The following is a 22,626-nucleotide window of genomic DNA, read 5'->3' as shown; positions in this document are numbered from 1 at the left end:
GAAAGAAGTCAGTGTTCCAGCAGAAGGAGACAACGTTTCAGAAAAGGCATTGTAGCAAACCAAAAAAGAAATTTTAAGCGCAGCAGAGTAACCAGCGCACATACCTGTTAGCTCAGGTGAGTTTAAAAGGCTGCTGTTGATAACAAGGGCATTTGCTAAATAGATGGTGTGTGTGCAACAATATACTGAAAGGTCAATTATATTGTGCAGCTTATCTCACCACCTGTAGTTATTTAGGTGAAAGCTCCAAAATGCTTGCCTAATATGTCTGTTTATCCAAAAGGAAGTAAAAAGGGAGAGCTAGAAAGATAGCATTGCATCACATTACATGGCAATGCAATGCACAGTTGCTGAAGTTGAACCAAAATGAGCTTGTAATCTGGCTTCTGCAACTTTGAACATGAAAAATCCAATGAGGAGAAGAAAAGCAAAGCCAAAGAGTCCATCCCAAAATCCGACAAACAAGCAAAATGAACAAAAAACATTGAATTCAATTCTTTCTGATTTTAGAAACTGCATTAAAGAAGGGGTGCACCGGTCCTGGAGATACTGCAATACCAGGTCAATGCGTGGAGTGGACAGAGCAAGCTCTTTTTCCATCTCCCTGTTCTAAAAATCCATTTAATATATGGTCCCCAGATAGGGGACGTATCACATATTAAACTGATAAGAACAGATACTACACTTGATCTTAGCCAAAAGGCCGAGAAGCGATAACCAGAATTGGTTTCAAACTACGGAGCCACCCAAGGATCCTGAAAAGTCCATTTGTGGAGATGAGCTCCTGGACTCCCGTTAAGAAGACATGTTGTCAACCTCTAGATCCCTTACATGCCTGCACTTTTCGGCTTGCTGCTGCTGCAATCCACGCGTTTTAGATCTGCATAACTCCACCTCTTTAAACACAGCACCTTCACCCCCTGCTGTTCCCACCCGCCTCAACACCGTTGGAAGGGAGGAGAACCAATTAAGGCGGGGGGTGGGGTGGAACGAGCAGCTGTCTACCCTTAGCAGGAGGGCTCCTGATTACATAGCTCTCCTGCTGCTGCTGCTGCTGGCTGTCCAGCAGCAGACTGAAGGTGGCTGCTGCTGTGCACAGGTATATAAAGGCTCAGAGCCTATTATGACACGCGCAGCCAGCGTTCCATTGCCACATTCCATCTACTGCAGGCAGGATACCTGGCTGGCTGAATGTCGCTGAGAAGCTCACAGAGACCGCCATAAGCAACAGTTTAACAGAATGCCACAGACTAATCAACCAAACTTTTTGGGTTGGGTTCTCTTTCATAGTCTGCAGGCATTAAATGAAAGAAGTCAGTGTTCCAACAGAAGGAGACAACGTTTCAGAAAAGGCATTGTAGCAAACCAAAAAAGAAATTTTAAGCGCAGCAGAGTAACCAGCGCACATACCTGTTAGCTCAGGTGAGTTTAAAAGGCTGCTGTTGATAACAAGGGAATTTGCTAAATAGATGGTGTGTGTGCAACAATATACTGAAAGGTCAATTATATTGTGCAGCTTATCTCACCACCTGTAGTTATTTAGGTGAAAGCTCCAAAATGCTTGCCTAATATGTCTGTTTATCCAAAAGGAAGTAAAAAGGGAGAGCTAGAAAGATAGCATTGCATCACATTACATGGCAATGCAATGCACAGTTGCTGAAGTTGAACCAAAATGAGCTTGTAATCTGGCTTCTGCAACTTTGAACATGAAAAATCCAATGAGGAGAAGAAAAGCAAAGCCAAAGAGTCCATCCCAAAATCCGACAAACAAGCAAAATGAACAAAAAACATTGAATTCAATTCTTTCTGATTTTAGAAACTGCATTAAAGAAGGGGTGCACCGGTCCTGGAGATACTGCAATACCAGGTCAATGCGTGGAGTGGACAGAGCAAGCTCTTTTTCCATCTCCCTGTTCTAAAAATCCATTTAATATATGGTCCCCAGATAGGGGACGTATCAGATATTAAACTGATAAGAACAGATACTACACTTGATCTTAGCCAAAAGGCCGAGAAGCGATAACCAGAATTGGTTTCAAACTACGGAGCCACCCAAGGATCCTGAAAAGTCCATTTGTGGAGATGAGCTCCTGGACTCCCGTTAAGAAGACATGTTGTCAACCTCTAGATCCCTTACATGCCTGCACTTTTCGGCTTGCTGCTGCTGCAATCCACGCGTTTTAGATCTGCATAACTCCACCTCTTTAAACACAGCACCTTCACCCCCTGCTGTTCCCACCCGCCTCAACACCGTTGAAAGGGAGGAGAACCAATTAAGGCGGGGGGTGGGGTGGAACGAGCAGCTGTCTACCCTTAGCAGGAGGGCTCCTGATTACATACCTCTCCTGCTGCTGCTGCTGCTGGCTGTCCAGCAGCAGACTGAAGGTGGCTGCTGCTGTGCACAGGTATATAAAGGCTCAGAGCCTATTATGACACGCGCAGCCAGCGTTCCATTGCCACATTCCATCTACTGCAGGCAGGATACCTGGCTGGCTGAATGTCGCTGAGAAGCTCACAGAGACCGCCATAAGCAACAGTTTAACAGAATGCCACAGACTAATCAACCAAACTTTTTGGGTTGGGTTCTCTTTTATAGTCTGCAGGCATTAAATGAAAGAAGTCAGTGTTCCAGCAGAAGGAGACAACGTTTCAGAAAAGGCATTGTAGCAAACCAAAAAAGAAATTTTAAGCGCAGCAGAGTAACCAGCGCACATACCTGTTAGCTCAGGTGAGTTTAAAAGGCTGCTGTTGATAACAAGGGCATTTGCTAAATAGATGGTGTGTGTGCAACAATATACTGAAAGGTCAATTATATTGTGCAGCTTATCTCACCACCTGTAGTTATTTAGGTGAAAGCTCCAAAATGCTTGCCTAATATGTCTGTTTATCCAAAAGGTAGTAAAAAGGGAGAGCTAGAAAGATAGCATTGCATCACATTACATGGCAATGCAATGCACAGTTGCTGAAGTTGAACCAAAATGAGCTTGTAATCTGGCTTCTGCAACTTTGAACATAAAAAATCCAATGAGGAGAAGAAAAGCAAAGCCAAAGAGTCCATCCCAAAATCCGACAAACAAGCAAAATGAACAAAAAACATTGAATTCACTTCTTTCTGATTTTAGAAACTGCATTAAAGAAGGGGTGCACCGGTCCTGGAGATACTGCAATACCAAGTCAATGCGTGGAGTGGACAGAGCAAGCTCTTTTTCCATCTCCCTGTTCTAAAAATCCATTTAATATATGGTCCCCAGATAGGGGACGTATCAGATATTAAACTGATAAGAACAGATACTACACTTGATCTTAGCCAAAAGGCCGAGAAGCGATAACCAGAATTGGTTTCAAACTACGGAGCCACCCAAGGATCCTGAAAAGTCCATTTGTGGAGATGAGCTCCTGGACTCCCGTTAAGAAGACATGTTGTCAACCTCTAGATCCCTTACATGCCTGCACTTTTCGGCTTGCTGCTGCTGCAATCCACGCGCTTTAGATCTGCATAACTCCACCTCTTTAAACACAGCACCTTCACCCCCTGCTGTTCCCACCCGCCTCAACACCGTTGAAAGGGAAGAGAACCAATTAAGGCGGGGGGTGGGGTGGAACGAGCAGCTGTCTACCCTTAGCAGGAGGGCTCCTGATTACATACCTCTCCTGCTGCTGCTGCTGCTGGCTGTCCAGCAGCAGACTGAAGGTGGCTGCTGCTGTGCACAGGTATATAAAGGCTCAGAGCCTATTATGACACGCGCAGCCAGCGTTCCATTGCCACATTCCATCTACTGCAGGCAGGATACCTGGCTGGCTGAATGTCGCTGAGAACCTCACAGAGACCGCCATAAGCAACAGTTTAACAGAATGCCACAGACTAATCAACCAAACTTTTTGGGTTGGGTTCTCTTTTATAGTCTGCAGGCATTAAATGAAAGAAGTCAGTGTTCCAGCAGAAGGAGACAACGTTTCAGAAAAGGCATTGTAGCAAACCAAAAAAGAAATTTTAAGCGCAGCAGAGTAACCAGCGCACATACCTGTTAGCTCAGGTGTGTTTAAAAGGCTGCTGTTGATAACAAGGGCATTTGCTAAATAGATGGTGTGTGTGCAACAATATACTGAAAGGTCAATTATATTGTGCAGCTTATCTCACCACCTGTAGTTATTTAGGTGAAAGCTCCAAAATGCTTGCCTAATATGTCTGTTTATCCAAAAGGTAGTAAAAAGGGAGAGCTAGAAAGATAGCATTGCATCACATTACATGGCAATGCAATGCACAGTTGCTGAAGTTGAACCAAAATGAGCTTGTAATCTGGCTTCTGCAACTTTGAACATGAAAAATCCAATGAGGAGAAGAAAAGCAAAGCCAAAGAGTCCATCCCAAAATCCGACAAACAAGCAAAATGAACAAAAAACATTGAATTCACTTCTTTCTGATTTTAGAAACTGCATTAAAGAAGGGGTGCACCGGTCCTGGAGATACTGCAATACCAGGTCAATGCGTGGAGTGGACAGAGCAAGCTCTTTTTCCATCTCCCTGTTCTAAAAATCCATTTAATATATGGTCCCCAGATAGGGGACGTATCAGATATTAAACTGATAAGAACAGATTTTTTTTTTTTATCGAAAGCCCGAATTCGTGTACAAAACCCGAGTGCGCTTAAAAAAGTGACAAGTGCCACAAAAAAAGTGCACTAGGATGCTGGTCTTCTTGAAACCCTCTCCAAAAGGAGAAGGGTCCCCCAAACCATTCCCCGTCCCTCCGAGCCAAAAGGCCACAGCGAGGAACAGGGACAAAAAGCCACCTCCAGCCGAAGCCAGAGGCGACCCAATCTTACCCCCAGCACCTGCCCGAGTTCTCACCCGAGCAAGGCACTGGGAGCCAAAGACTGTGCTCCCCTCCCGGAAGAGGGGAGCCAACAACGCTCTCCTCCCGAAAGAGGAGAGCCAGGGGGGTTCAGGGGGGAGCGGAACCTGATGGCCACACACTCCCCCCCTAGACCTGCCAAGAGAGGAACCCGTAAGGGAACCGCATCCCGACAAAATCCTAGTAGGACGTGACACACGTGAATAAGTGGACACACAGTGACAAAGAAATTAAATAAATAGTGAAGGTTTCACAGTATAATACTGCCCGGACCTTCGACCGGGAATTGAAAAATTCCCCATCCTAAGGCCAGAAGGCCCGGAATAAGGGTGTGTGCGAAGAAAGAAAATTTGAAGTGCTTGTGCAAATGTGCCATAAACTCAAGTGGGGTTCCCAATCCCAGTGAGTTAAGGCACCCCAGGGTCACCACTCCTGGGGCACTTCACACTTCGGGCTTTCGATCTTCCCCGGCCCAATGGCGTCGATCCTGGGGGGCCATGCTTTCCACCAGATGACTATATTAGCCACCTGGCGTACTAACAAGCGCCTAAACCCCAGTGTGCATAATGTATCAATCTACTAGGGCGGCCAACATCCAAAACCGCCTTTTCAAAAGATACTACACTTGATCTTAGCCAAAAGGCCGAGAAGCGATAACCAGAATTGGTTTCAAACTACGGAGCCACCCAAGGATCCTGAAAAGTCCATTTGTGGAGATGAGCTCCTGGACTCCCGTTAAGAAGACATGTTGTCAACCTCTAGATCCCTTACATGCCTGCACTTTTCGGCTTGCTGCTGCTGCAATCCACGCGTTTTAGATCTGCATAACTCCACCTCTTTAAACACAGCACCTTCACCCCCTGCTGTTCCCACCCGCCTCAACACCGTTGGAAGGGAGGAGAACCAATTAAGGCGGGGGGTGGGGTGGAACGAGCAGCTGTCTACCCTTAGCAGGAGGGCTCCTGATTACATACCTCTCCTGCTGCTGCTGCTGCTGGCTGTCCAGCAGCAGACTGAAGGTGGCTGCTGCTGTGCACAGGTATATAAAGGCTCAGAGCCTATTATGACACGCGCAGCCAGCGTTCCATTGCCACATTCCATCTACTGCAGGCAGGATACCTGGCTGGCTGAATGTCGCTGAGAAGCTCACAGAGACCGCCATAAGCAACAGTTTAACAGAATGCCACAGACTAATCAACCAAACTTTTTGGGTTGGGTTCTCTTTTATAGTCTGCAGGCATTAAATGAAAGAAGTCAGTGTTCCAGCAGAAGGAGACAACGTTTCAGAAAAGGCATTGTAGCAAACCAAAAAAGAAATTTTAAGCGCAGCAGAGTAACCAGCGCACATACCTGTTAGCTCAGGTGAGTTTAAAAGGCTGCTGTTGATAACAAGGGCATTTGCTAAATAGATGGTGTGTGTGCAACAATATACTGAAAGGTCAATTATATTGTGCAGCTTATCTCACCACCTGTAGTTATTTAGGTGAAAGCTCCAAAATGCTTGCCTAATATGTCTGTTTATCCAAAAGGAAGTAAAAAGGGAGAGCTAGAAAGATAGCATTGCATCACATTACATGGCAATGCAATGCACAGTTGCTGAAGTTGAACCAAAATGAGCTTGTAATCTGGCTTCTGCAACTTTGAACATGAAAAATCCAATGAGGAGAAGAAAAGCAAAGCCAAAGAGTCCATCCCAAAATCCGACAAACAAGCAAAATGAACAAAAAACATTGAATTCAATTCTTTCTGATTTTAGAAACTGCATTAAAGAAGGGGTGCACCGGTCCTGGAGATACTGCAATACCAGGTCAATGCGTGGAGTGGACAGAGCAAGCTCTTTTTCCATCTCCCTGTTCTAAAAATCCATTTAATATATGGTCCCCAGATAGGGGACGTATCAGATATTAAACTGATAAGAACAGATTTTTTTGATTGAATATATCTTTTATTAGCACAGAAAATAAGTTAACAGACAGTGTACAGTGCCGCAGCCCAGTACACACAGAATTCTACATCATATTTACATAGCATGAGGATACGACGCACTAACTAGACACATCACACCCCTATGCTACACAAAACACTCAATCTGAAAGAAAAAGCATATCAATCAATACAGTACGACGAACCGTGATAAGGGATAGGGATTGGGAAAAAGGGGATGGGGAGGGGAAAATCACAGGCCCGAAGCTTTATTGAAAGACAAGACACATAAGGGGAGAGGGGGAGGAGGGGTTTAGTCCTCATCCTCGTCCTCCGGACCGTCCATGATGGAATAGTCTCTGAGCAGGCTGTGGATCAGCCTGCGGCAGTCCTGGATGGACATCCTCTCCCTCCTCAAGATGAGCCGGTTCCTGGCGACCCAAAGGGCATCCTTGAAGCAGTTCATAAGGCGCCAAGCCTCCTGGATGGCTCCGACGGTATGAACCCCAGGGAAGAGTCCATAAAGCACAGAATGGTGCGATAGGCTCGCCCTGGGGACAGAGTTCCTCAGGTCGTCCTCAAGTGCAGTCAATAGGCGCTGTGCAAATCCGCAGTCCCAAAAAGTGTGCAAAGATGTTTCCTCCACGAAGGGGCACCTTGGGCAGTACCGGGTCTTGCACAGGTTCCGGGCATGCATGAATGACCGGACGGGCAGTCCGCCCTGAATCGCCATCCACGACAAGTCCTTGTGCCCGTTGGTCAGCCTGTCAGACGACACATTTGTCCACACAGTCTCCAGCGTGTCCTGGTGAAGTCCTGTGATGTTCTCCACGTCATCCTTGGCTCTGATTAGCTTGTGGATAGTTTTGGGCTTCCACAAGTCGGGCTTGAGTCCCTCCAGTTGATGCTCCCCCACAAATCGAACGACGTCTCCGTAGAACCATGGCGTCGTCCAGTTGTAGGGGAAGGAGCTGTCCCACTTGTCCCAGCCGAGTCGCCTCCAAAGAGGAAGCAGGAAGAAGCGAGACATGGACCTGCCCGCGGAGCCATTCTTGACTTGCAAAGTCCGGCGGACACAATCACACACAAAAGAGGATCGCAGGAGGGTGGGAATATCTGGAACGCCCTTCCCACCCTTGCAAGGCTCCTTGTACATGACGGCCCGCCTGACTCTGTCCATCTTGGATCCCCAGACAAAGTGAAACACTGTCCTGGTAATGGCCCTGCACACAGTGACGTGTGGGGGCCAGGCCTGCGCCGTGTACTGCAAGACGGGCAGGACCTCATTACGCAGGACGAGTGCCTTACCCTCACAAGTGAGGTGTCTGAGGCTCCAGAGTCCGATCCGTTGCTTCACCTTGGCCAAACGTTCTTGCCAGGACTTGAGGGCCGCTCCTTCCTTCCCGAACCAGACTCCCAGCACCTTGAGGAAATCCGGTTGAATGTTGAAGGGGAAGGGGGCGGAGGAGGCCGGCTGCCAATCCCCGAAGAGCATGGCTTCCGACTTCCTGCAGTTGACTTTGGCCCCTGAAGCCCGGCCGAACCTCTCACACGTCTGGACGAGGGCGTCGACTGAACCACGATCAGCGCAGAAGACGGTGACGTCGTCCATGTAGAGCGAGCACTTGACCTCGTGTCGTCCCGGACCCGGTGCGGTGATCCCTCTGATCTCTCCATTCTGCCGGATAGCCTCTGCGAAGAGTTCTATAACACAAACAAAAAGAAGAGGTGATAGAGGGCAGCCTTGTCTGACCCCAGAGAGGACAGGGAAGGGGTCAGTCTTCCAGCCGTTCACCAACACCGAGCTGTGGATATCAAAATACATCAGACGGACATACGAACAAAACATGTTACCCAAACCTAACCGGTGCAGAGCTCGGCCCATGAACTCGTGGGAAACCCGGTCGAAGGCCTTCTCCTGATCCAAGGAGACCAGGGCCGCGTGTGCGCGGCGGACCTTGATGTACTCGACCGTGTCCCGCACGAGAGCGAGGCTGTCTGCGATGCGACGTCCAGGGATGCCGCAGGTCTGGTCCGGGTGGATGATCCGTCCGATCACCGTCTTAAGTCGTGTCGCCATCGTCTTGGCCAGGATCTTGTAGTCCACGTTGAGCAGAGTGATGGGACGCCAATTCCTCAGGTCGCACCTCTCTCCCTTCCGCTTGTACAGGATCGTGACCATTCCTTCCCTCAAAGATGGAGGCATTCTACCCTCCACCACCATCTCCTCGTACAGGTCCAACAGGTCCGGACAGATGAGGTCTCCCAGCGCTACATAGAGCTCCGCTGGAAGACCATCACTGCCCGGGGTCCTGCCGGTCCTAAAGGATTTAGCGGCAGAGAGCAATTCGCCCACCATCAGAGGTTTGTCCAAGGCTGCCGTGCCTGCAGGATCAAGATGGTTAGTGATACCTGACAGGAACTTATCAGCAGCGTCGGGGTCGGTAGTCTTGTGGGAGTAGAGTTCGCTGTAGAAGTCGCTGACGACCCTCATCACGTCCTCCTTCCCACGTCGCATGTTTCCGCTCTCGTCTCGCAGCTCGTTCAGGGGCGTGTGACCGGCATGAAGTTTCCTGAAAAAGAATGAGTTACATTTCTCACCCTTCTCCAGATTCTCCACTTTGGAACGGAAGACGATTCGCTTGGACTCCTCCTCAAAGTGCCTTTTCAGGCTCTTCTTGGTCTCCTCCAGCTCCTCCCTCACGTCCCAGCCGCAGTGAAGAAGGTCCTGCAGCGACCGCAGCTCGCGCTGCAGCCCTCTGAAGTCCCTCCTCTTCTCACACGCCTGTTGTCGACCCTTGGCCTGAAAGAAACAGCGAAACTCAAGTTTAACATATTCCCACCAATCAGAGACTGTTTGGAAGCTACCCTTGTAGGACTGCCACATTGCGTAGGCTGCTCTCAGCTCCTCCACGACTTCATCCTGAGCCAGCAGAGCACAATTCAGCTTCCAGGAGCCGGGCCCGGACGGAAAACCGTCGCCGAGGACACCTTGTAAGTGAATGGCTCTGTGGTCGGAGAAGAAGCAGGAGACCATCGAGTGCCTACTCTGCCTGACTGCCCGAGAGGTGAACACAAAGTCAATCCTGGAGCGGAGTGAGCCATCGGGTCGGCTCCACGAATAGTTCGTGGAGCCTCTCCCCATGGAGCCCACCACGTCCTGAAGAGAGGCCTCGGTTACCATCTCGATGAGCAGCTTGGACGTGATGTCCAACTTGGCAGATGTGCCAGAACTACGACCATCCTCCTCGATGGGGCAGTTGAAATCCCCGGCCATCACTAAGGTCCTGGTGGTGGCAAGCTGAAGCCGCAGGGTCTGGAAAAGCTCCAAACGCTCATTCTTCAGTGGGGACGCATACACGTTGATGAACCTGACAGGTTCTCCCGCCCAGTTGCCATCTACAACAAGAGCCCTGCCGCAGATGAGCTCCTGGACGGACTCAAGCGTGAATGCGCCCCCCCTGATCAGAATTGCGACCCCCGCAGACTTGCAGTCACCCCCACCGGACCAGTAGGATGGACCGTGGGACCACTCCCTGGCCAGATGTTTGAAGGACCTAGAGGAGGGAAGGGAACATTCCTGCAACATATAAACATCACACAACTGGGAAGTAAGGAAGGCATAAATAGTCTGACGTCTGAACTTGTCCTTGATGCTCCTGACATTAATGGAAAATAAGTTAATATTAGCCATCATGTAGGGAAAAAAGAAAAAGTTAGCGCAGGCAATACACCTTAGTTACCACTCCGGTCGGGTGGTCCCTCGTCGGTGTTGACTGCTGGTGACAGGATCACCAGCAGGCCCTCTTCCTCCATCTGGTCAAGCAGCGCGGCCTCGATCTCGGCGACCACCAGTTCCTCCTCTTCTGGCTCGGCCACCAGGGTCTCAACCATGTGCTCCATCTCTTCTGGCTCAGGGAGGGTATCCTCCTTTTCGCCTACGAAATCCAGAATCTTCTTTTTGGAGGATTCAGTAGCAGGGCTGTCCTCCACCTTCCTCTTTCCCCGGGTTGGAACTGGGGAGACAAGAAGAGGAAAATCCTCCTCGGAATAGATAGCGGCGGGTGGAGGAAAGGTTAATTCCACCGCTACCATGGTCTGGGGAGGGAGAGTGGCTGCCGGGGCAGGGGAAAGGACACCTGCTGAGGAGTAGGGGAAGGAGGAAGAGGAAGTGGAATCCTCAGCAGGGGTGGCCGGGGTGGGGGGGGATTGGACGGGGGTGGCAGGGGGAGGGATCGAGAGAGGGGTGACAGAACTCTTACCCTCCTTTGACTTTTTCTTCTGCTTCGGAGCTGCTGGGACCGTCGCTGGGGCTTTGGCCACCGACTCCTTGACCGCATTGGCCTTGGTCGTCTCGGCCTTGGCCGCTGGGGCCTTGGTCGTCGCGTCCTTGACCTTCACAGGCCTGGTCGTCGGGGCCTTGTCCTCCGTAGCTGGGGTCGTCGCAACCACCGATGCCCAGGATCTCTCACGCTTGGGGCAATCCTTGTACAGATGAGCCGCCAGCCCACACAGGTTGCAGGACGTCTTCTTCGGGCAGTCCTTCGAGCTGTGTCCCGTCACTCGACAAATCCTGCAGGCATCCTCCTTGCAGTCCTTCATCTCGTGGCCGTTCTTGCCGCATCTCCTGCAGTTCCGCGGCATGTCCGGGTAATAGATGAGGCCGTAGGAGTTGCCCAGGGAGAATGTCGGGGGCAGGTGCCGAAGTCCGTCTGAGTACGCCAGGTCCCTGTGAAGTCTAACGGTCACCGACCACTTACCTGTCCAGAAGCCGAGTCCATTCAGGATGTGAGAGGGTTCCTTCACAACCAAACAGAAGCGTCTCAGGAAGGTACAGATGTCTTGGCCTGGGGTGTGCGGGTTGCGCATGGAGACCGTGATCCTCCTTTCGTCCCTCTGGATAGGGCAGCTACCTGTAAAGGCAGAGAAAGAATTATCCGGTCCTTTTGCGCTTACCATTTCCCAGAACCTCCTGCAGGTGTTCACAGTGGCGAAGGTGACGAAGAAGATCCCCGTCAAGAAGGTCTGGATGCTGAGGGTGTCCGACCTGGAGAAGCCTCGATCCAGCAGCATCTTCTGGCAGAACACGTCCGAGGACATGTCCGGCACCCTCCCATCCACTTCCTTCAGCTTCAGGGCCACCGTCTGCCGCATCCATGGCTCCAGGGCTGGAGCTTCGTGGCGGGGCTTCTGGGGTCCCTTCTGCTGGCCAGTCGTGGAGGCAGAGTCCTTGGGGTCAGAATCGGCTCCTGGCTGGGCCCTCCTGGCTGTCCCCTGCTCCAGGCTCTTCTTTTCGGCCTTCCTCGCAGCGCTTGCCATGGCTTTCCTCCTGCAGTTACTTCTTGGAGCTGGATCTGGAACTCTTCCCGGAATGGGTGGAGCTATGCAGATTCTTCTCCCGTCGTGTTCTGGACAAATTCCCCGAAAGGTCTTTGTCTCGATGATTTTCTTCCTCGAAGATTCCACAGGACAGCCCGATTCTTCTCCGAGTCTTCGTCTTCTTCTGGATTCTTTAGAGCTTCTTCCTCCCACCGATATCCGCCTTCCTTCTCCGATGTCAGCTGGGCTCCGAAGCTCTTCTCCTTCCGAGTTCGATCGCTCTCGTCAAGTGTAGATCGTAGCTCTTGTGTTCTTAAAAGAACAGATACTACACTTGATCTTAGCCAAAAGGCCGAGAAGCGATAACCAGAATTGGTTTCAAACTACGGAGCCACCCAAGGATCCTGAAAAGTCCATTTGTGGAGATGAGCTCCTGGACTCCCGTTAAGAAGACATGTTGTCAACCTCTAGATCCCTTACATGCCTGCACTTTTCGGCTTGCTGCTGCTGCAATCCACGCGTTTTAGATCTGCATAACTCCACCTCTTTAAACACAGTACCTTCACCCCCTGCTGTTCCCACCCGCCTCAACACCGTTGGAAGGGAGGAGAACCAATTAAGGCGGGGGGTGGGGTGGAACGAGCAGCTGTCTACCCTTAGCAGGAGGGCTCCTGATTACATACCTCTCCTGCTGCTGCTGCTGCTGGCTGTCCAGCAGCAGACTGAAGGTGGCTGCTGCTGTGCACAGGTATATAAAGGCTCAGAGCCTATTATGACACGCGCAGCCAGCGTTCCATTGCCACATTCCATCTACTGCAGGCAGGATACCTGGCTGGCTGAATGTCGCTGAGAAGCTCACAGAGACCGCCATAAGCAACAGTTTAACAGAATGCCACAGACTAATCAACCAAACTTTTTGGGTTGGGTTCTCTTTTATAGTCTGCAGGCATTAAATGAAAGAAGTCAGTGTTCCAGCAGAAGGAGACAACGTTTCAGAAAAGGCATTGTAGCAAACCAAAAAAGAAATTTTAAGCGCAGCAGAGTAACCAGCGCACATACCTGTTAGCTCAGGTGAGTTTAAAAGGCTGCTGTTGATAACAAGGGCATTTGCTAAATAGATGGTGTGTGTGCAACAATATACTGAAAGGTCAATTATATTGTGCAGCTTATCTCACCACCTGTAGTTATTTAGGTGAAAGCTCCAAAATGCTTGCCTAATATGTCTGTTTATCCAAAAGGAAGTAAAAAGGGAGAGCTAGAAAGATAGCATTGCATCACATTACATGGCAATGCAATGCACAGTTGCTGAAGTTGAACCAAAATGAGCTTGTAATCTGGCTTCTGCAACTTTGAACATGAAAAAACCAATGAGGAGAAGAAAAGCAAAGCCAAAGAGTCCATCCCAAAATCCGACAAACAAGCAAAATGAACAAAAAACATTGAATTCAATTCTTTCTGATTTTAGAAACTGCATTAAAGAAGGGGTGCACCGGTCCTGGAGATACTGCAATACCAGGTCAATGCGTGGAGTGGACAGAGCAAGCTCTTTTTCCATCTCCCTGTTCTAAAAATCCATTTAATATATGGTCCCCAGATAGGGGACGTATCAGATATTAAACTGATAAGAACAGATACTACACTTGATCTTAGCCAAAAGGCCGAGAAGCGATAACCAGAATTGGTTTCAAACTACGGAGCCACCCAAGTATCCTGAAAAGTCCATTTGTGGAGATGAGCTCCTGGACTCCCGTTAAGAAGACATGTTGTCAACCTCTAGATCCCTTACATGCCTGCACTTTTCGGCTTGCTGCTGCTGCAATCCACGCGTTTTAGATCTGCATAACTCCACCTCTTTAAACACAGCACCTTCACCCCCTGCTGTTCCCACCCGCCTCAACACCGTTGGAAGGGAGGAGAACCAATTAAGGCGGGGGGTGGGGTGGAACGAGCAGCTGTCTACCCTTAGCAGGAGGGCTCCTGATTACATACCTCTCCTGCTGCTGCTGCTGCTGGCTGTCCAGCAGCAGACTGAAGGTGGCTGCTGCTGTGCACAGGTATATAAAGGCTCAGAGCCTATTATGACACGCGCAGCCAGCGTTCCATTGCCACATTCCATCTACTGCAGGCAGGATACCTGGCTGGCTGAATGTCGCTGAGAAGCTCACAGAGACCGCCATAAGCAACAGTTTAACAGAATGCCACAGACTAATCAACCAAACTTTTTGGGTTGGGTTCTCTTTTATAGTCTGCAGGCATTAAATGAAAGAAGTCAGTGTTCCAGCAGAAGGAGACAACGTTTCAGAAAAGGCATTGTAGCAAACCAAAAAAGAAATTTTAAGCGCAGCAGAGTAACCAGCGCACATACCTGTTAGCTCAGGTGAGTTTAAAAGGCTGCTGTTGATAACAAGGGCATTTGCTAAATAGATGGTGTGTGTGCAACAATATACTGAAAGGTCAATTATATTGTGCAGCTTATCTCACCACCTGTAGTTATTTAGGTGAAAGCTCCAAAATGCTTGCCTAATATGTCTGTTTATCCAAAAGGAAGTAAAAAGGGAGAGCTAGAAAGATAGCATTGCATCACATTACATGGCAATGCAATGCACAGTTGCTGAAGTTGAACCAAAATGAGCTTGTAATCTGGCTTCTGCAACTTTGAACATGAAAAAACCAATGAGGAGAAGAAAAGCAAAGCCAAAGAGTCCATCCCAAAATCCGACAAACAAGCAAAATGAACAAAAAACATTGAATTCAATTCTTTCTGATTTTAGAAACTGCATTAAAGAAGGGGTGCACCGGTCCTGGAGATACTGCAATACCAGGTCAATGCGTGGAGTGGACAGAGCAAGCTCTTTTTCCATCTCCCTGTTCTAAAAATCCATTTAATATATGGTCCCCAGATAGGGGACGTATCAGATATTAAACTGATAAGAACAGATACTACACTTGATCTTAGCCAAAAGGCCGAGAAGCGATAACCAGAATTGGTTTCAAACTACGGAGCCACCCAAGGATCCTGAAAAGTCCATTTGTGGAGATGAGCTCCTGGACTCCCGTTAAGAAGACATGTTGTCAACCTCTAGATCCCTTACATGCCTGCACTTTTCGGCTTGCTGCTGCTGCAATCCACACGTTTTAGATCTGCATAACTCCACCTCTTTAAACACAGCACCTTCACCCCCTGCTGTTCCCACCCGCCTCAACACCGTTGGAAGGGAGGAGAACCAATTAAGGCGGGGGGTGGGGTGGAACGAGCAGCTGTCTACCCTTAGCAGGAGGGCTCCTGATTACATACCTCTCCTGCTGCTGCTGCTGCTGGCTGTCCAGCAGCAGACTGAAGGTGGCTGCTGCTGTGCACAGGTATATAAAGGCTCAGAGCCTATTATGACACGCGCAGCCAGCGTTCCATTGCCACATTCCATCTACTGCAGGCAGGATACCTGGCTGGCTGAATGTCGCTGAGAAGCTCACAGAGACCGCCATAAGCAACAGTTTAACAGAATGCCACAGACTAATCAACCAAACTTTTTGGGTTGGGTTCTCTTTTATAGTCTGCAGGCATTAAATGAAAGAAGTCAGTGTTCCAGCAGAAGGAGACAACGTTTCAGAAAAGGCATTGTAGCAAACCAAAAAAGAAATTTTAAGCGCAGCAGAGTAACCAGCGCACATACCTGTTAGCTCAGGTGAGTTTAAAAGGCTGCTGTTGATAACAAGGGCATTTGCTAAATAGATGGTGTGTGTGCAACAATATACTGAAAGGTCAATTATATTGTGCAGCTTATCTCACCACCTGTAGTTATTTAGGTGAAAGCTCCAAAATGCTTGCCTAATATGTCTGTTTATCCAAAAGGAAGTAAAAAGGGAGAGCTAGAAAGATAGCATTGCATCACATTACATGGCAATGCAATGCACAGTTGCTGAAGTTGAACCAAAATGAGCTTGTAATCTGGCTTCTGCAACTTTGAACATGAAAAATCCAATGAGGAGAAGAAAAGCAAAGCCAAAGAGTCCATCCCAAAATCCGACAAACAAGCAAAATGAACAAAAAACATTGAATTCAATTCTTTCTGATTTTAGAAACTGCATTAAAGAAGGGGTGCACCGGTCCTGGAGATACTGCAATACCAGGTCAATGCGTGGAGTGGACAGAGCAAGCTCTTTTTCCATCTCCCTGTTCTAAAAATCCATTTAATATATGGTCCCCAGATAGGGGACGTATCAGATATTAAACTGATAAGAACAGATACTACACTTGATCTTAGCCAAAAGGCCGAGAAGCGATAACCAGAATTGGTTTCAAACTACGGAGCCACCCAAGGATCCTGAAAAGTCCATTTGTGGAGATGAGCTCCTGGACTCCCGTTAAGAAGACATGTTGTCAACCTCTAGATCCCTTACATGCCTGCACTTTTCGGCTTGCTGCTGCTGCAATCCACGCGTTTTAGATCTGCATAACTCCACCTCTTTAAACACAGCACCTTCACCCCCTGCTGTTCCCACCCGCCTCAACACCGTTGGAAGGGAGGAGAACCAATTAAGGCGGGGGGTGGGGTGGAACGAGCAGCTGTCTACCCTTAGCAGGAGGGCTCCTGATTACATACCTCTCCTGCTGCTGCTGCTGCTGGCTGTCCAGCAGCAGACTGAAGGTGGCTGCTGCTGTGCACAGGTATATAAAGGCTCAGAGCCTATTATGACACGCGCAGCCAGCGTTCCATTGCCACATTCCATCTACTGCAGGCAGGATACCTGGCTGGCTGAATGTCGCTGAGAAGCTCACAGAGACCGCCATAAGCAACAGTTTAACAGAATGCCACAGACTAATCAACCAAACTTTTTGGGTTGGGTTCTCTTTTATAGTCTGCAGGCATTAAATGAAAGAAGTCAGTGTTCCAGCAGAAGGAGACAACGTTTCAGAAAAGGCATTGTAGCAAACCAAAAAAGAAATTTTAAGCGCAGCAGAGTAACCAGCGCACATACCTGTTAGCTCAGGTGAGTTTAAAAGGCTGCTGTTGATAACAAGGGCATTTGCTAAATAGATGGTGTGTGTGCAACAATATACTGAAAGGTCAATTATATTGTGCAGCTTATCTCACCACCTGTAGTTATTTAGGTGAAAGCTCCAAAATGCTTGCCTAATATGTCTGTTTATCCAAAAGGAAGTAAAAAGGGAGAGCTAGAAAGATAGCATTGCATCACATTACATGGCAATGCAATGCACAGTTGCTGAAGTTGAACCAAAATGAGCTTGTAATCTGGCTTCTGCAACTTTGAACATGAAAAATCCAATGAGGAGAAGAAAAGCAAAGCCAAAGAGTCCATCCCAAAATCCGACAAACAAGCAAAATGAACAAAAAACATTGAATTCAATTCTTTCTGATTTTAGAAACTGCATTAACCCCTTAAGCCCCGCGGGTGGTTTGCACGTTAATGACCGGGCCAATTTTTACAATTCTGACCACTGTCACTTTATGAGGTAATTACTCTCGAACGCTTCAACGGATCCCCCTGATTCTGAGACTGTTTTTTCGTGACATATTGTACTTCATGATTGTGGAAAAATTTCTTCGATATCACTTGCGTTTATTTGTGAAAAAAACGGAAATTTGGCGAAAATTTTGAAAATTTTGCAATTTTCAAAATTTGAATTTTTAAGCCCTGAAATCAGAGCGATATGTCACACAAAAGAGTTAATAAATAACATTTCCCACATGTCTACTTTACATCAGCACAATTTTGGAACCAAAATTTTTTTTTGTTAGGGAGCTATAAGGGTTAAAAGTTGACCAGCGATTTCTCATTTTTCCAACAAAATTTACAAAACCATTTTTTTAGGGACCACATCACATTTGAAGTCACTTTGAGAGGTCTTTATGACAGAAAATACCCAAAAGTGACACCATTCTAAAAACTGCACCCCTCAAGGTGCTCAAAACCACATTCAAGAACTTTATTAACCCTTCAGGTGCTTCACAGGAATTTTTTGAATGTGGAAGAAAAAAATGAACATTTAACTTTTTTCACAAAAATGTTAATTTAGACCCAATTTTTTTTATTTTCACAGGGGTAACAAGAAAAAATGGACCGCAAAATTTGTTGTGCAATTTCCCCTGGGCACGCAGATACCCAATATTTGGGGAAAAAATACTGTTTGGGCGCACGGCAGGGCTCGGAAGGGAAGGAGCGCTATTTGACTTTTTGATTGTAAAATTTGCTTGAATAATTAGCGGACGCCATGTTGTGTTTGGAGAGCCCATGTGTGCCCAAACTTTGGAGCTCCCCCACAAGTGACCCCATTTTGGAAACTAGACCCCCCAAGGCACCTTTCTAGATGCATAGTGAGCACTTGCAACCCCCAGGTGCTTCACAAATTGATTCGTAACAATGAAAAAGTGAAAAAAAAAAACACTTTTTCATTTTTATGAATCAATTTGTGAAGCACCTGAGTGTTCCAAGTGCTCACAATGCATCTAGATAGGTGCCTTGGGGGGTCTAGTTTCCAAAATGGGGTCACTTGTGGGGGAGCTCCAATGTTTGGGCACACAGCGGCTCTCCAAACGCAACATGGTGTCGCTAACAATTTGAGCCGATTTTCCGTTAAATTTGTTAGAGGACACCATGTTGCATTTAGAGAGTCCCTGTGTGCCCAAACATTGGAGCTCCCCCACAAGTGACCCCATTTTGGAAACTAGACCCCCCAAGGCACCTATCTAGATGCATAGTGAGCACTTGGAACCCCCAGGTGCTTCACAAATTGATTCGTAACAATGAAAAAGTGAAAAAAAAAACACTTTTTCATTTGTATGAATCAATTTGTGAAGCACCTGAGGGTTCCAAGTGCTCACTATGCATCTAGATAGGTGCCTTGGGTGGTCTAGTTTCCAAAATGGGGTCACTTGTGGGGGAGCTCCAATATTTGGGCACACAGCGGCTCTCTAAATGCAACATGGTGTCCGCTAACAAATTGAATGGAAAATCGGCTCAAATTGTTAGCGGACACCACATTGCGTTTGGAGAGCTTCTCTGTGCCCAAACTTTGGAGCTCCCCCACAAGTGACCCCATTTTGGAAACTAGACCCCCCAAGGCACCTTTCTAGATGCATAGTGAGCACTTGGAACCCCCAGGTGCTTCACAAATTGATTCGTAATAATGAAAAAGTGAAAAAAAAAACACTTTTTCATTTTTACGAATCAATTTGTGAAGCACCTAGGGGTTCCAAGTGCTCACTATGCATCTAGATAGGTGCCTTGGGGGGTCTAGTTTCCAAAATGGGGTCACTTGTGGGGGAGCTCCAATGTTTGGGCACACAGGGACTCTCTAAATGCAACATGGTATCCGCTAACAAATTGAATGGAAAATCGGCTCAAATTGTTAGCGGACGCCACATTGCGTTTGGAGAGCCCCTCTGTGCCCAAACTTTGGAGCTCCCCCACAAGTGACCCCATTTTGGAAACTAAACCCCCCAAGGCACCTTTCTAGATGCATAGTGAGCACTTGGAACCGCCAGGTGCTTCACAAATTGATTCGTAATAATGAAAAAGTGAAAAAAAAAACACTTTTTCATTTTTACGAATCAATTTGTGAAGCACCTAGGGGTTCCAAGTGCTTACTATGCATCTAGATAGGTGCCTTGGGGGGTCTAGTTTCCAAAATGGGGTCACTTGTGGGGGAGCTCCAATGTTTGGGCACACAGGGACTCTCTAAATGCAACATGGTATCCGCTAACAAATTGAATGGAAAATCGGCTCAAATTGTTAGCGGACGCCACATTGCGTTTGGAGAGCCCCTCTGTGCCCAAACTTTGGAGCTCCCCCACAAGTGACCCCATTTTGGAAACTAGACCCCCAAAGGCACCTTTCTAGATGCATAGTGAGCACTTGGAACCCCCAGGTGCTTCACAAATTGATTCGTAATAATGAAAAAGTGAAAAAAAAAAAACTTTTTCATTTTTACGAATTAATTTGTGAAGCACCTAGGGGTTCCAAGTGCTCACTATGCATCTAGATAGGTGCCTTGGGGGGTCTAGTTTCCAAAATGGGGTCACTTGTGGAGGAGCTCCAATGTTTGGGCACACAGGGACTCTCCAAATGCAACATGATATCCGCTAACAATTTGAGCCGACAATTTGTTAGCGGATATCATGTTGCATTTGGAGAGTCCCTGTGTGCCCAAACATTGGAGCTCCCCCACAAGTGACCCCATTTTGGAAACTAGACCCCCCAAGGCACCTATCTAGATTCATAGTGAGCACTTGGAACCCCAGGTGCTTCACAAATTGATTCATAAAAATGAAAAAGTGTTTTTTTTTTCACTTTTTCATTTTTACGAATTAATTTGTGAAGCACCTGGGGGTTCCAAGTGCTCACTATGCATCTAGAAAGGTGCCTTGGGGGGTCTAGTTTCCAAAATGGGGTCACTTGTGGGGGAGCTCCAAAGTTTGGGCACAGAGGGGCTTTCCAAACGCAATGTGGTGTCCGCTAACAATTTGAGCCGATTTTCCATTCAATTTGTTAGCGGATACCATGTTGCATTTAGAGAGTCCCTGTGTGCCCAAACATTGGAGCTCCCCCACAAGTGACCCCATTTTGGAAACTAGACCCCCCAAGGCACCTATCTAGATTCATAGTGAGCACTTGGAACCCCAGGTGCTTCACAAATTGATTCATAAAAATGAAAAAGTGTTTTTTTTTTCACTTTTTCATTTTTACGAATCAATTTGTGAAGCACCTGGGGGTTCCAAGTGCTCACTATGCATCTAGAAAGGTGCCTTGGGGGGTCTAGTTTCCAAAATGGGGTCACTTGTGGGGGAGCTCCAAAGTTTGGGCACAGAGGGGCTCTCCAAACGCAATGTGGTGTCCGCTAACAATTTGAGCCGATTTTCCATTCAATTTGTTAGCGGATACCATGTTGCATTTAGAGAGTCCCTGTGTGCCCAAACATTGGAGCTCCCCCACAAGTGACCCCATTTTGGAAACTAGACCCCCCAAGGCACCTTTCTAGATTCATAGTGAGCACTTGGAACCCCAGGTGCTTCACAAATTGATTCATAAAAATGAAAAAGTGTTTTTTTTTTCACTTTTTCATTTTTATGAATCAATTTGTGAAGCACCTGGGGGTTCCAAGTGCTCACTATGCATCTAGAAAGGTGCCTTGGGGGGTCTAGTTTCCAAAATGGGGTCACTTGTGGGGGAGCTCCAAAGTTTGGGCACAGAGGGGCTCTCCAAACGCAATGTGGTGTCCGCTAACAATTTGAGCCGATTTTCCATTCAATTTGTTAGCGGATACCATGTTGCATTTAGAGAGTCCCTGTGTGCCCAAACATTGGAGCTCCCCCACAAGTGACCCCATTTTGGAAACTAGACCCCCCAAGGCACCTATCTAGATTCATAGTGAGCACTTGGAACCCCAGGTGCTTCACAAATTGATTCATAAAAATGAAAAAGTGTTTTATTTTCACTTTTTCATTTTTACGAATCAATTTGTGAAGCACCTGGGGGTTCTAAGTGCTCACTATGCATCTAGATAGGTGCCTTGGGGGGTCTAGTTTCCAAAATGGGGTCACTTGTGGGGGAGCTCCAATGTTTGGACACACAGGGGCTCTCCAAACGCAACATGGCGTCCGCTAACAATTTGAGCCGATTTTCCATTCAATTTGTTAGCGGACACCATGTCGCGTTTGGAGAGCCCGTGATGTGCCTAAACAGTGGAGCTCCCCCACAAGTGTCCCCATTTTGGAAACTATACCCCTCAAAGATTTTATTAAGGTGTATAGTGAACATTTTGAACCCAGAGGTACGGCACATTATTTGTTTACATTAGGTCATCATATTGAATAAGTTTTCATTATTCTTGAGCGCAAGTGCTCGCTACTTGAGTTTGCATCGGGTACTCAGGTATGCACCATGTACAGCGTGTGCTCGAGTGACATGCTTGAGTCCCTGCTCCGCATGTTTCACGGTTATTAGACACCCAAAAAAAAACATGCGGGGATCGCTCGTGCATGGCAGGCAATCCCCGTAAAGTTTTTTGGCCGCGAAGCATATGGGGCAGAGACTCGAGCATGTCACTCAAATACCCACGATACTAAATGCATACCAGAGCACCCGATGCAAACTCAAGTAGCGAGCACTTGCTCTCAACACTAGTCGCCATATCGTCATCTTTTTTTCTTACTTTTGAAAAAAATCCCAACCCCAGCCCTAACCCTAGCACAACCCTAGCCCCAGCACAACCCTAGCCCCAGCACAACCCTAGCCCCAGCACAGCCCTAGCCCCAAACCCAGCCCTAACCCTAGCCCAATCCTAACTCAAGAGTTTATTTTTGACGCCGTTCCTTGTGCGGTATAAGTGATTAGACGACTTTATTCTTCGGGTCGGTGTGATTACAGCAATGCCAGAATCATATGGGGTTTTTATGACTGACAGCTGTCACACACTAAAAGACGCATTTTTTGTAAAATCTAGTTTTTGCATCGCCATATTTTGAGAGCTATAATTTTTCCAGATTTTGGCAGACAGTCATGTGATGGCTCGT

The 22,626-nt window shown here is 47.6% G+C and overlaps 7 non-coding genes and 3 pseudogenes across 7 annotated transcripts; all 10 read right to left on the bottom strand.

The window, feature by feature from the left end:
• Nucleotides 1-524: 524 nt before the first annotated feature.
• LOC141197855 (U2 spliceosomal RNA) lies at nucleotides 525-715 on the bottom strand. Its single transcript, XR_012269882.1, has one exon. It is a non-coding gene; the product is annotated as a U2 spliceosomal RNA (small nuclear RNA).
• A 1,115-nt stretch (nucleotides 716-1,830) lies between these two features.
• Nucleotides 1,831-2,021, bottom strand: LOC141198204 (U2 spliceosomal RNA). The gene has a single exon (XR_012270163.1). It is a non-coding gene; the product is annotated as a U2 spliceosomal RNA (small nuclear RNA).
• Nucleotides 2,022-3,136: 1,115 nt separating this feature from the next.
• LOC141198454 (U2 spliceosomal RNA) lies at nucleotides 3,137-3,327 on the bottom strand. The gene has a single exon (XR_012270404.1). It is a non-coding gene; the product is annotated as a U2 spliceosomal RNA (small nuclear RNA).
• Nucleotides 3,328-4,442: 1,115 nt separating this feature from the next.
• LOC141197892 (U2 spliceosomal RNA) lies at nucleotides 4,443-4,626 on the bottom strand. Its single transcript, XR_012269914.1, has one exon. It is a non-coding gene; the product is annotated as a U2 spliceosomal RNA (small nuclear RNA).
• Nucleotides 4,627-5,415: 789 nt separating this feature from the next.
• On the bottom strand, nucleotides 5,416-5,507 carry LOC141198012 (U2 spliceosomal RNA; annotated as a pseudogene).
• A 1,115-nt stretch (nucleotides 5,508-6,622) lies between these two features.
• On the bottom strand, nucleotides 6,623-6,794 carry LOC141197881 (U2 spliceosomal RNA; annotated as a pseudogene).
• Nucleotides 6,795-12,380: 5,586 nt separating this feature from the next.
• On the bottom strand, nucleotides 12,381-12,458 carry LOC141197999 (U2 spliceosomal RNA; annotated as a pseudogene).
• A 1,115-nt stretch (nucleotides 12,459-13,573) lies between these two features.
• LOC141198203 (U2 spliceosomal RNA) lies at nucleotides 13,574-13,764 on the bottom strand. The gene has a single exon (XR_012270162.1). It is a non-coding gene; the product is annotated as a U2 spliceosomal RNA (small nuclear RNA).
• Nucleotides 13,765-14,879: 1,115 nt separating this feature from the next.
• On the bottom strand, nucleotides 14,880-15,070 carry LOC141198202 (U2 spliceosomal RNA). The gene has a single exon (XR_012270161.1). It is a non-coding gene; the product is annotated as a U2 spliceosomal RNA (small nuclear RNA).
• A 1,115-nt stretch (nucleotides 15,071-16,185) lies between these two features.
• Nucleotides 16,186-16,376, bottom strand: LOC141198200 (U2 spliceosomal RNA). Its single transcript, XR_012270159.1, has one exon. It is a non-coding gene; the product is annotated as a U2 spliceosomal RNA (small nuclear RNA).
• Between the last annotated feature and the right edge of the window lie 6,250 nt (nucleotides 16,377-22,626).

This window comes from Phyllobates terribilis, unplaced genomic scaffold (genome assembly GCF_046119375.1).
Source record: "Phyllobates terribilis strain yellow unplaced genomic scaffold, ASM4611937v1 Scaffold_94__1_contigs__length_6153435, whole genome shotgun sequence".
NCBI lineage: Eukaryota > Metazoa > Chordata > Amphibia > Anura > Dendrobatidae > Phyllobates > Phyllobates terribilis.
This window is presented reverse-complemented; position numbering and strand designations above follow the sequence as displayed.